The sequence below is a fragment of the Macaca fascicularis genome, chromosome 3 (assembly GCF_037993035.2).
Source record: "Macaca fascicularis isolate 582-1 chromosome 3, T2T-MFA8v1.1".
In the NCBI taxonomy this organism is placed as follows: domain Eukaryota; kingdom Metazoa; phylum Chordata; class Mammalia; order Primates; family Cercopithecidae; genus Macaca; species Macaca fascicularis.
This window is the reverse complement of record NC_088377.1, coordinates 39095733-39108654: the sequence shown is the minus strand read 5'-3', so window position 1 is coordinate 39108654 and position 12922 is coordinate 39095733. Positions and strand designations below refer to the sequence as shown.

The window sequence follows — 12922 nt, the reverse complement described above, 5'->3', positions numbered from 1 at the left end:
TCTGGGTGACAACTCCAGAGAGTGCACAAAGCTCTCCTTACCCACCTGGGGGCCCTGAACCCTGACCGCCAGGGCTTGTCTGTGGGGTGTGGGGCAGACTCATGCATGAATTGGACTAAAAAGGTGCTTCCAGGAATCCTTGTTTTAAGTGCACTGTAGCAGAGATGGGGAGAGGGGACCACCTGGTTTGCTCAGAATTTGGTGGTGATCACAGCCAATGAGGCAACATAAGCCCCTCCTCAATGAAGCATTCCACAGACTGATTTTACACATGACAGTTGTGATGGCTGGAAAAGGCTTCACACAATGAGTGAGTTTGAGCTGCATTTGAAGAAAGAAAAAGTCCCTGCAGGTGGAAATGAAAGATAAGGGTGACCCAAGCCATCAGCAGCAGCGGAAGTGAGGTTGTGCCGACTTCCCATGGATTGTTGGCATGGCTGAAATGCAGGAGAGGGCAGGGGTGCTAAGGAACAGCAGGGCGACATTACGATCCCCCTGCAGGGAGGGGACGTGACTGACATATTATCACATGCATACAACTGAGAGATGATTTGAGGATGATTTCTGGGAGCATGTGGGAAGGGCACATCATCAGTTCTCTGGATCTCTTTTTATGAAGTGAAAACAGGCCTCTGTCTCTCTTGGGAGCTGTTAAGATCAAATCGGATAATCTATAGCGAGCCTTGTAAATGCTAAAGCTTATGACAGACTGTTCCAGGCCCCTTGTCTTCACCCTCCTTTTCTCCTCAGTATCGTGAACCCTGCTGGGTACCACACTATCTGCCTGGCTTCCTCCTCCATAACGTGAGCCCTGAGTACTTGCTGGGTACCTCGCTGTCCACCTTCCTTCCTCAGTAACGTGAGCCCTGAAGTATTTGCTGGGTACCTCGCTGCCTGCCGTACAGCTGGCTGTAGCCTTGTCAAACGCACTTGGCTGGCACATAAGCAGAAGTGCTCAGTGGACCTTGGGAGGTCTTTCTGACATGTGGGTGCCTGCTTTTCCCTGTTAGGCTGGAGCTGCAGGAGCCCCCCTAGACCAGACAGAGGACCAAAGCTGTGGCCTCGGGGTGGGGGCTGGGGGAGCTCCCTGGGTTTATTGTGTGGGTGAGAGCAAACTTCAGTCTTGCTGCGGCACCGGGATTCAGGGATCCTTCTGGAATGTTCTGAGTGAGAAACAGAAAGTGTGCACAGGTGCGTCTTCTACGGATTTTATGGTTATCTTGGGAGAACACTGGTGCCTCTGAGCTATGAACCTGCAGAACCACTTCTTCCACTAAGACTGCCTTTATATAAAGAATGACTTACAAACAATGCTACTTCAGATGGAGGTGATGGAGTTATTTGCAGGTGTGGCCTGAAAATTGAACAAAATGACTCTTTCACCTCACGAAAGTACCTTACGTTATTCCCAGTGATTAGACATTTGAGTTTTCCAGTGAATATTAAAATATAAAAATCTTGTGTCCACCACTTTCTTATGTGATCAACGGTGATATTGATATGTTTTTTTTTTTTTTTTTTTTTTGACGTAGAATGAAATGTGGAAGCTGCTCATAACACTGAACCAGTGTTTTCTAACCAATGTGTGATTACAAAATCGTGTGCTGGTAAAAGCCATTCAAGTGCAGGACGGACCAGTCGACTTAGAAGGAATTGGGGCGGAAAGGCCCGTCGGCCAGAGCGCAGACTCCACGTTGCAGACAGCCTGTACTGAAGTACTACTTATTGTATTTGGCAGCAGAGAATACCTAAAATTATCTGAAAACACATTGAAAATACTTCTTCTTAATTGTGTATCAGCATGGGGTCAGACTTTTTTCATAAACTTCAACCACGACTCTGCAGCCCACTGAACGCAGACAGCCCATGAGAACCCTGCTTTCTGAGATGCAGAGATGTTAGGCATTTTCACAGCAGCACAAACTGTTTTCATGCTACTGCTTATTTTGGAAAATGGTTTCTTCAAGACTGTGTTAAGATGTAATGACTTTATCACTGTAAAATTAACTAAATTGTTACCTTTTTTTTTTTTTTTTTTTTTTTAGACGGAGTCTTGCTCTGCCACCCAGGCTGGAGTGCAGTGGTGTGACCTCAGTGCACTTCAACATCTGCCTCCTGAGTTCAAGTGATTCTCCTGCCTCAGCCTCCCTAGTATCTGGGACTACAGGTGTCCGTCACCATGCCCGGCTAATTTTTGTGTTTTAGTAGAGATGGGATTTCACCATGTTGGCCAGGCCGGTCTCGAACTCCTGACCTCAAGTGATGCACCTGCCTCTGCCTCCCAAAGTGCTGAGATTATAGGCACAAACCACCACTCCTGGCCTCATGAGAAACCTTTTTTGTGATCTTTAATAAAGTGCAAAGTGTTCCTGAGACCCAAATTTTGAAAACCACTGGCTTAAACTGACAAAATTGTCCACGACTCTTCAGTATATCCTCTAATCTGTTGATGGAGAAAGGACGTAAGGGTTGCTTTACTTTTGTCATTTCACAACTCAATGGTGCTGGGACAACTGGGGTATCCACATGGAAAAGGATGGACTGGACCCTTCCTCACCCTACACACAAAGCTCAAAATGGATCCAGTGTTAAGGAGCTGAGTGTGAGACCCATTCTGTCAGTCTGCTGGGTACCGTAACGGACACCACAGACCGTGTGGCTTAAACAACGGCATCTTATTTCCTTTGTTCTGGAGGCTGGAAGCCTGGGATCAAGATGCAGGCAGGGTTGGATTCTCTGGGGCCTCACCCCATGCTGTGTAGACGGCGTCTTCTCTGTGTCCTCACAGGTTTCTCTTACGTGTGTGCAGCACTGAGGACTGTGTGCCTAAATTGTCTTATAAGAACACCCGTCATACTGGATCAGGGCCTACTCTTAAGATCTTATGGGACCTAAATTGCCAAGTTAAAGGCGCTGTATCTAAATATAGTGACATTTTGAGTTTCTGGGGTTGTGACTTTAACGTGGGAAACTTGACAGGGGGACAGTTCAGCCTATGACACCTTTAGGGGAGAATCCTGGTGAAACTGTTATGTTGGATTAGGCAATGTTTCCTTAGATGAGACGCCTAAAGCATAACAAGCAACTGACGGGAAAAAGACGGTATCAAAATGAAAAATGTTCATTTCAGAGGATACTGTTAAAGTACAAAGACAACCCACAGAATAGGATACATCATCTTGATAAGGGCCTGATATCAAGAATATATTTTAAAACTCTTAATAAAAATCCAATTAAAAATGGACAAAGAATTTGAATAGACATTCTCCAAAGAAAGACATATAAATGCCTTAAAAAGCACATGAGATGTTTAACAGAATTCGTCATCTTAGAAATGGAAATCAAAACCAGCGTGAGATACCACTTCACAACCACCGGGACGGGTAAAACCCCAGTATTGGACAGTGACATGTTGGTGAATTTGGGAAAACTGAAATCTTGATATATTGCTAGTGGGAGGGGGAGTAAAATGGTACAGTTGCTTTGGAAAAGTCTGGCAGTTAATTCCTCAGAAAAGTTAAGCATAGAATCACCGTACGACCCAGGAATTTCACTCCTAGGCATATGCCCAAGAAAATTGAAAGTATTTTTACCGAAAAGTCTTATATAAGAATCTTCATAGCGGCATTATTCCTAATAGTAGAAACAGCCCAGGTGTCTGTCAACGGATGAATGGATAAAGACAATGTATGCACAATGGAATCTCACTCAGCCGTAAAAAGGAACAAAAGAACGTGTGCTCCAACCCAAATGAGCCTTGGACGTGAAAGATGCCTGCGCCAAAGATCACGCACTGTGAGATTCCACTCATCTTGGACGTGAAAGATGCCAGCACCGAAGGTCACGCCAAAGGTCATGCACTGTACGATTCTTCTCACAACAGGTGTCCAGAATGGGCAAATCCAGAGAAACGGAAGTCGGCTGGCGACTGCCACGGGCTGGCAGAAGGAAGGAGCAGGTGCTGACTCTTTAATGGGTTCAAGGTTTCCTTGGCCAGTAGTGAAAAAGTCCCGGAATTACATAGTAGTGGTTGATTGTTGCACAGCTTTGAGAATATGCTAAAAAGACTGAATTGTATCCTATAATATTGGGGCTTTTATGCTTTGTAAATTGCTTTTCAACTTAACAAGGAACTCAAGAACTTCTTTGGTGTTGATAATTAGAATGTGAAAGAGACAATATCCAAAACATGTTACTATGTAACTCATGTCCCCAGAGAGTTAAACTTCATTAAAGGATGTGTTTAAGCCTAGGAGACACAATGATCCTATACTATATGTTACAGCCCATCTTACTGATTTCTGTCTCACATAACAACCATATTCAGGGAAAACCGACATGTAAACGTGTGCTGAATGCTATGTAGAGGCACATTCCTCTTACCCGGATGGTCTTTAGTGGTGCAGTAAGAGATACGGTCATAGCAACCTTAGTTTAATTTCCAAGGCAACAGGAATTTGCAACATCTGATGAGTTAGATCTACCTGCACAGCTCCTAATAGGGTTGCCCATTTCTGTGTGGTGTCTGTGTACGTTCTTGCTGTGGAAATAAGTGATAGTACCTGCATAAACACTTGCCTGGAAATGCACACGAAGCTGGTGAAAGCAGAGGACAGGCGAGAGGGTAGCATGGCTCAGCCCTGGCAAAGGAGACGGTTATTCCGAATGCAGAAGATTCAGGAACACGATCCTTGGGAAGACTGGTAAATTCCATGGATCTCACCACTGTCGGGTTGTATCTGTGTAGCCAGTTTACCGGAGCCATCAGAACCGCATGTGTTGGTATCAGTGTCATCACTCAACGCTTCTGACTTTTCCTGGTGCTTAGGATGACTGCATGTGGCAGAATCAAAGTGCTCACTTAGCACAGATCATCAGATCCCAGTTCGTTTCTATCAAGGGGGGCAGGGTTAGGACCCCCCCACTCCCTAATCGTATAAGAACTGGGATCCGATGATCTGTGCCATCGAGAGAGGCAGGGTTACAACAGCCCACTCCCCAATCCCATTGTTGAAAATAATAGTTGGCTTGGGAGGGTTTTTACTCCTAAGGTTGAAGCCGTGCATTTCTGGAGTCTGGGCTGTCGGCCGTGGTGGCTGGGGAATGCTGGGGCTGTGGTCGCCCGGCCGCCAGCATCCCTGCTGGTGGGTCCTGCCTCTTTGACACCGTTCCTTTCTGAAGCTTGCTTTCCCCGGTCCTGGAAGTAGCAGCACTGGAGGAATGGCCTCCTTCCTACAGCGAAGCTGTGCCAGGAGAGGAGAAAACATAGAGCTCTGTTGAAGGATATGATGTTCGGGGCACCACACCATTCGTTCTGCTTCTCAGCGGTGCCTCCTGGTTGATGTTACCATCACCTGGCATTGCCCAGGAGGTAACTCGCAGATGCCACACTGATGGAAAGCCGCAGGAGCGTGGTTCGAGTCCAGGGCCAGCTGGAGCATATCAGCAAGGTCGGGCTGGACACCTGTGGTCCACCCAGTGGGTGGGTCTGTGGAACTGGGGTGGCGTGAGAGCCAGAGGGTCCTAGTAGAACCCTGCCAGATGACAGGAAAGAGGCTCATGAGGAGAGTAACCAGTGGGATCGAGACAGGAAACCGAAGGAGGAGGTCAGGAAGGAGCGAGCTGTCACAGGGTGCACAAGCAAATGCACCTCACAGGATGCAAGATATTGGAGACGGTAATTATAGATGACTTTTCTCAGTCTTTTTATTGTGGTAAAATTACATAGCACTCTGTTTTTAAGTGTATGGTTTGGTGGCATTAACTGTGTTCACACTATCATGCCGCGATCACCGCCATTGATCTCCAGAACTTTCTGGCCTCCCCACACTTGAAACTCGGTCTACCAAACACTAGCTCTCCTCCTGCCCCAGCTCTGGTAAGCGCTACAGATTGCTTGTGAAATAGGCTTTTTCAGAAGAGAAGGGGCAAGAAGAGCTCTCAAGACTGTCTTGAGATTTGAGGAAGTGTTTTAGGTTTTGCTCTCTGGTTCCCAGTGTAAAGGAACTATTGAAGATATGGGAAGGTGAAGGTCTGTGATCTCAGGAAGTGCTGGGCTGGGCAGCTATCCCGCTGTGACGGGGGCACGTGCCCTCAAACCCGCCTGAGATAATCGCGTGAGGATGGTGCTGCGTTGTGACAGCTCTGAACTTGGTCTCCTTGAACGTTGCCAAGTACACAAGCTTTGGCGGTTACCGTCTAGTGTCTGCGGGAGACTTAGAATTTGAACATTGTTGACTGTAGAACACACTCACTCTGATAACACTCTACCTGTTCTCATCAATAGGAAATATGCTGTGCCTTTTTTTCTTTTTTTCTTTTTCCTTTCTTTTTTTTTTTTTTTTTTTTTTTTGCCTTAATATTCTGTGTTGCAGTAGCAGTAGTTGCAGCAGACGCTACTTCTGGTTCATGGTCATTGCCAAACACAAGCTTCTGGAAACCGTGTGAACAATGGAGGGGAAAGTGTTTTTCCGCAAAGGGCTTTTTTGAACATCTTGTTTTTCTCTGGAGTATCTGTTGTGGTGTAAAACATTTTCACATTTAGGGGTTGGTAACGTGTTTTTTACTGGTCAGCTTTGAAACCCCGTGTTTCTGCATGTCATGGGGCTGCTTTATCCTGTTACTCTATGATATCGCTGGTTTGCAAAACTATTGGTTATTTCACTTTAAAAACCAAAGCAGCTTGCAGTATGAGTGTGATTCCTGTAAGAATTTAATTGTAAAATTGATTTGTGTTCAATAAACTTACTGGAATGACTAGATCAGTGGACAAAAGATAAGAACACGTCAAGTCTCTGGGCCAGGAAGGACTTCCAAATAATACACGTGATACACAGTAATTACTTAACAAAAGATTAGATTTAGTACATAAGTATTTAAAACCTCTATATTTTCTATTCTAGCCATTCCGCAGTGCCCATGAGGGTGGGCTGCAGGACAGCCTGTGGAATGCAAGGTCTGTGGGCGCTCAGGTCCCTGGTATAAAATGGCATCGTGTTTGCATATGACATATGCACGTCCTCCTGCAGACGTTCAGTCATGTCAGGGTTGCCCATAACAGCTGTACCACGGACATGCCATGCAAGTAGTTGTTAAACTATATTGTTTAGTGAATAATAATGAATAATAAAGTCTGGATGCTTAGTACAAACACATTAAAAAGATATTCTTGCTCTATGGTTGGTGGAATCCACAGGCCTGGAACCCCGGGAGAGAGCATAAACTCTAGAAGCAAAACGAACAAATAAAGAACTTGAGGTCATCAGGGACGGGTGTGGGATCACACTGAATCTCGTGTGTTTTGCTGTCTGTGTCACTGCAGAGTGTAAACGGGAACTATTTTTAGCTTAAGGTAAAATAGGTAACGGGAAACCCTGTGGAATGGGCACGAAGGTGCGCCCCTCATTACCACGTGTTACAGCCAAGCGTCTGCCTCCTGGGGAACGATCTGTTCTGTGGGGAGACTAGACGTTGATGATTTCCAGATATGTGAAGGGAAATGCCCTCCGAGAAGCGTGGCTTTGGCCGGAGCACGTCAGACGAGAGTTAGCGTGGCATGGAGTTTCCACAGTGCCCCTCAGCCCTGCTGCTTCTCTCCCCACCCCTGTTCCTGACTCTTACCAAGGGAGGAAATTTCAACCCCGCACAGGGCTGTGGGTCTCTAGGGCAGGTGCTGCCTTCTCCTGAACAGGCTGTGGCAGAGGAGGGTCTGGCCTTACTTGAACTGTGAGAGATGCTCTCGGAGATCCAGCATCCCGCAAACCCAGGTGCTGAAGGTTCCTCTTTCACCGTCCTGCAGGGAGAGGGCGCTTTTCCTGTTTCCCCTCAACCTGAGCTGACGTCTTGTCTGTTCTGTACACCTAGTTCTCAAGAGCAGTTATTGTTAATCATCCAGCAGACAAACCCCATAAGGTGACAGCCTGGGAGGGTAGATGGGGCTGGAAAGTAGTTTCCTGAATAACAGGGTTCAGTTTCCTGTTTTGGCGTCATTTGACCAAAAGACCCCAAATAATTGAAATATTGTCAGCAAAACACCCATGCTGTATCTGAGTTTTTTTTTTTTTTTTTTTTTTTTTTTTTTTAAGGAATGGGTGCAAACATTTAACAGGGACCTGACGAAAAGAGAAGGATGTCTTCTCTGCAATGTGAAGGTCAAGGCTGGTTGGCATTTGCCATCTGTGACTAGCAGCGACCCAGGTTGTTTCCCTCCTGATCCTCCAGCTACTGCTTCAGTTCCCACCAGCAGGAGGAGCAGCGGGAAGGTGCCTTTTCCCCTTTGAAGGGGATGAGGTGAGAGTTGCACCTGCCATTTCGCAAGTCCCTGGGGTGATTCTCCAGCATGGGTGGGAATTGGGTTTGGAGGCCTGAGCCCCGTGAAGCTGGGGTTGCTGTTCCCTGAGCAGCAGGAGCCTGGACTCTGGGAAGTGGGGTCAGAAGGTAGCCTTTGCTGCATCCACAGGAGGGGCCCCTCGTCTCAGTTGACATCTTCACTGCAGAAGGGGGTGTGGGCTTCATGGTCCATTGATAAATAGAACGTTACTTTTTTTTAAGCACATCGAACCCTAATTCAGCCTTTACTAAAGTGGCATTTTGTAATTCCACTTGATTTCATCGTTATACCCGCCGGAGGGAATGCTTCCTGTAAACCAGAAGCATCTCTGAGATGGTTCTCGGCCCATAGAGAGTTCATTTTCCCAAGGTTGAAGACACAGCCTCAGGAGGGGTTGAGGACACACTGTGACAGCCTCAGGAGGTCCTGGACATGTGCCCAAGGTGTTTGGGGCACAACTTGGTCTTTCACATTTTAGGGAGACGTGAGACATCAATACATGTGAGATGTTCGTTGGTTCGGTCCAGGACGGAGGGACAGCTCAAAGCAGGGAGGGGTTTCCAGGCCACAGGTAGTTCAGATAAATGTGTTTCTGGTGAACCTTTCCAGAGGAAGCAGTCAGATCCGCATTTATCTCCATGTGCAGATGGTGACTTTGAGTTCTGTCCTCTGTCCATGAGGAATTTCCTTGCGGACTGGTTGTGCGGGAGGTACGTGGCTGTTTTTCCCCCCAGTAGCTGTCTCTGTTAGGAAGAGCATGGGAGGCAGGTTTACGCTAAGCTGTTCCCCACCTTGATTTCCCTTTAGCTTAGTGATTTTGGGGTCCTGAGATGTATTTTCAGCTTCACACTTCTGAACACACTGGCACTCTAAACAGTGTTGTTAGGAGGCATCTAACTTAGAAGAAGAATCTATTTGGAAGGACTTGAGCACCTTCCTCTTTGAGAGACACAAGCCTCCGTTTAGTTTGCCCCAAGGCTGTTAGGCTGCCCCGCGGGGTCTGTGAGCTTAGAAAGCTGTGCCCCTCTCAGCACCTGGCTGTGGAATCTGATGACTTGGAAGATAATCCAGCATCTACATGTTTTGGAAAGCAGATTGTCTCTTAAATTTTTGGTGATTATGATTCTAACACTAGAATTTCAGTGTGTATTTTCCACCCTTCTTACTTTGTCTCCTCACACCCTGAGATGCTGTTGCATTTGCCCTTAGGCTTCATTGAGGGAGGGTCAGTTCTGACCCTTTCTTAGATATTGACCTGGAACGAACAGAATCGAGATTCAGAAAAACCCTGGAGCTGTGAGAGTGGTTGATATCTACGTAAGTGGGGTTCATGTGTCAAATTCAGGTTGAAGAAATACCAATTCTAGGCTGGGCATAGTGGCTCACACCTGTAATCCCAGCACCTTGGGAGGCTGAAGTGGGCAGTTCAATTTTGAGCCCAGGAATTCGAGACTAGCCTGGACAACATAGCAAGACCCTGACTCTACAAAAAATTAAATAGTGGTGGTGATGTGCACCTGTGGTCCCAGCTACTCGGGAAGCTGAGGCTGGAGGATCACCCAAGCCTGGCAGGTTGAGGCTGCAGTGAACCCTGATAGCACCACTGTACTTATGGTGCACTGTGCCTGAGTGACAGAACAAGAACCACCACAAACACACACACTATCAATTCGTGCAGTGGCCAGTTCTGCTGGGACCACCTGTTAAGTCTACTCTGGGCCTCATGGTTTGAGAAGGGTCTGTCCAGGGGAGAGAGGGAGTAGCTTGAGGGCCTAGAAGCCAGTTCTTGTGGTTCAGCGTGACTGTGGGTGTGGAACTGGGGGCAGGGCTCTCCAGGGGCATGAGTGGGTAAGCTGATGGGATTCCAGGATGAGCCCCTGTGACTTTGCCTGATTTACATCCGTCCAGTACGAATCCACAGGCTCTTACTCTAGAAGTTTCTGCCGGGGCTGATGGACTGGCCCAGAGACAGAGGGTGCCCTCAGAGCCTCAGGGTGCCTTCTGGTTTAGGAAGAGCACTTAGTCTCCTAGATCTAGGATTTATGGCACTACAGGGGACTGGTCACACTCGGAGCAGCAGCCACCTACATTCTAGACTTGGTTCTCGCCGAAGTATTTTGGAGCCTGTTGGTACCCTGTGTTCTGTTGATCTGTAAAACAAGTTAGAGTTGTAACTAGTTAAAATCTACTTTTAAATTTTTGCCACAGAATATGGCAGTTGTGGTGGAGCCTGGCCAGAGACCCCCACCCTCGGACGCTGCCGCATGCTGGGGTTGCAAGCGTTGCCTGCATCGGCTGCCCCTCCTGGCGTGCCTGTGTTCTTGACATGGGCGCCGGCTGAGGCTCGGCCTGTGGGACTCGTGCAGCCATTTGTCCGTGTTCCTCTGAGGTTCCGCAGACTTCATGGTCCTGTGGCAGAGCATACGGTATCTGCTTGCATCCTGATTTCCCCAAACCAGTGCACGTGAGGCCTCCCTGGAGAGCTTGTGGGAAGCCCTAGCCCACCCTTTTCTGGTCCCACAGCCAGCACCAAACTCTGAGATCCCCTTGGCCCACCCCTCAGGTTCCTAAAATGGTTAGGGTTTCCTGGGCCCCGAATTTTTAGGTCTAGGCTAAAAAGTCCTGGGACAGACTCGCAGGGTTCTTTATGTAGAAACGATGAGTGTGCTGGTGACTCAGAGCAGGCACTGCACCCTCACTCCAGGGTCCTTTGCGCCAGCTGTAAAGGAGCGTGTGGGTCACACACAGTCCCTGCATCCTCACTCCAGGCACTGCTCTTTTATTTCTTAATTAAAAGCCTAAAAGCCTTGATAATGAAAATGCATTCTCCCCAGAAAGTAGAGTTTCCTGTTACGGAGGCTCACCTGTAAATGCCGTGCCAGGTCCTGCTTCCTGCCAACGGCCAAGGCAGGTACTTCATTTGGGAGGTGACCCAGAGGGACATCTGAGAGGCCTGCCCGTCCCCGAGGGATGAAGCCGCTGGCCTCACACTCTGCTCCGGCCTCCATCAGCTCCTTCCTACCTGCAAACTGCCTGCTTTGACGTTGCCATCATTGGAGATCCGTTAGGGACTTAGTATGGGTTGACTCCCATAGGACCAGGAGATCGTGGAAAGGTGGGAACCAGGGCTGGGAGGGTGGTGACCACGGCCAAAATGAGAACCGGGAGGTCCATCTTCTGTCTAAAATGTTTTTTAAAATAAACATAGTGTCTCAGGAGCATGAGAGGGCAGGCCACAGACAGGGGAGAACGTATCTGTAAAAGACTCATCTGATAAAGGCTGTTATCTAAACCGTGCAAGGAACTCTCAAAACTCAACAAGAAAATGAACAACCTGATTAAAAATGGACCAAAGACCTGGATAGATAACCCAACAAAGAAGATACACAGATGGCAAATCTCCACGCGGAAAGATGGCCCGCGTCTTATGTCGTAGGGCGAGGCGTCACTGCGCACCCATCAGCCTGGTCAATACTGGAACTCTGACACCACTGCGTGCTGGTGGGTGTGTGGGCATCAGGACCTTCACTCATCACTGGGGGAAGTGGGGCAGCTGCTGTGGGAGGCAGCGTGGCAGTTTTCTGTGGAACTAAGCACTCCGACCACAGGAGAAATCAAAGTCTTGGACTTTTACTCAGAAGAGCTGAAAGTTCACTTCCACTCGGAAATGTGCACACAGATGTTGACAGCAGCTTTATTTATCATTGCCAAAACTTGAAAGCAACCAAGATGCCCTTCAGTAGGTGAATGGATAAACTGTGGTACGTCAGAAACTGGGATATCATTCAGCACTGAAAAGAACTGGACCACTAAGCCATGAAAAGACACGGAAGGATCTGAAACGCATGTTGCTAAGTGAGTCTCCAATCTGGAAAGGCTACCTGCTGTCTGAGTCCAACCACAGGACAGTCTGGAAAGGGCAAAGCTGTGGAGAAAGGAAAACGGTCAGCGGCTGCCAGGGTTTGGGGAAGGGAGAGATGAATGGGAGGAGCATACAGGATGTGTAGGGTGGGGAAGCAACTCCGGGTGGGGCTTTCATGGGGGATCCTTGCCGTTCCACCTCTGTGAAACCCACAGAGTGAGCAGCAGCAGGCCGAGCCCTGTGGTGAGCTGTGGACTCTGGGTGGTGGTGTCGTATTGATACGGGTCCGCCAGTCGTACAGACGTGCTTGTCCGGTGGGGACAGGAGAATGATGGAGGCTGTGCCTGTGCTGGGTAAGGAGATACGTGAGGACTCTCTGTACTTTCCTCCTGATTTTGCTATGAACCGAAAACGGCTTTTAAAAACGTCTATTGAAAAACCAAAGAAAAGAGTGCTGGCCAGATAGCATCTGTGTGAGCGTGTGGCCTGTGTTCTATGTTCAGGATTTCCCTGTTAGAATACACATATCTACATTATTCAGAAGTTAAACTTTTGCAGTAAGTAACTCACTATAAAGTTAATGACAATATCAGCTTGAGCGCTGCCGGGATAGCCAGGATCCTGTATCCTGAATCCTGAACAGCTTCTCCCCTTACAGGTGCAGTTGACGCCCATGCCCTCAGCCCAGTAAGCAGCAGGGCTGGAACCAGGAGTCAGGCTTTGGGGGGCAG

The 12922-nt window shown here is 48.0% G+C and overlaps 1 long non-coding RNA gene across 2 annotated transcripts in view; it reads left to right on the top strand.

The window, feature by feature from the left end:
* LOC135970051 (uncharacterized) overlaps positions 1-4252 on the top strand; it is a 121691-nt gene extending 117439 nt beyond the window's left edge. For both annotated transcript variants that reach the window (XR_010585491.2, XR_010585492.2), the window contains exon 2: positions 2046-4252. This is a non-coding gene — a long non-coding RNA (uncharacterized lncRNA). The remainder of the gene's footprint in view (positions 1-2045) is intronic.
* Positions 4253-12922: the final 8670 nt, after the last annotated feature.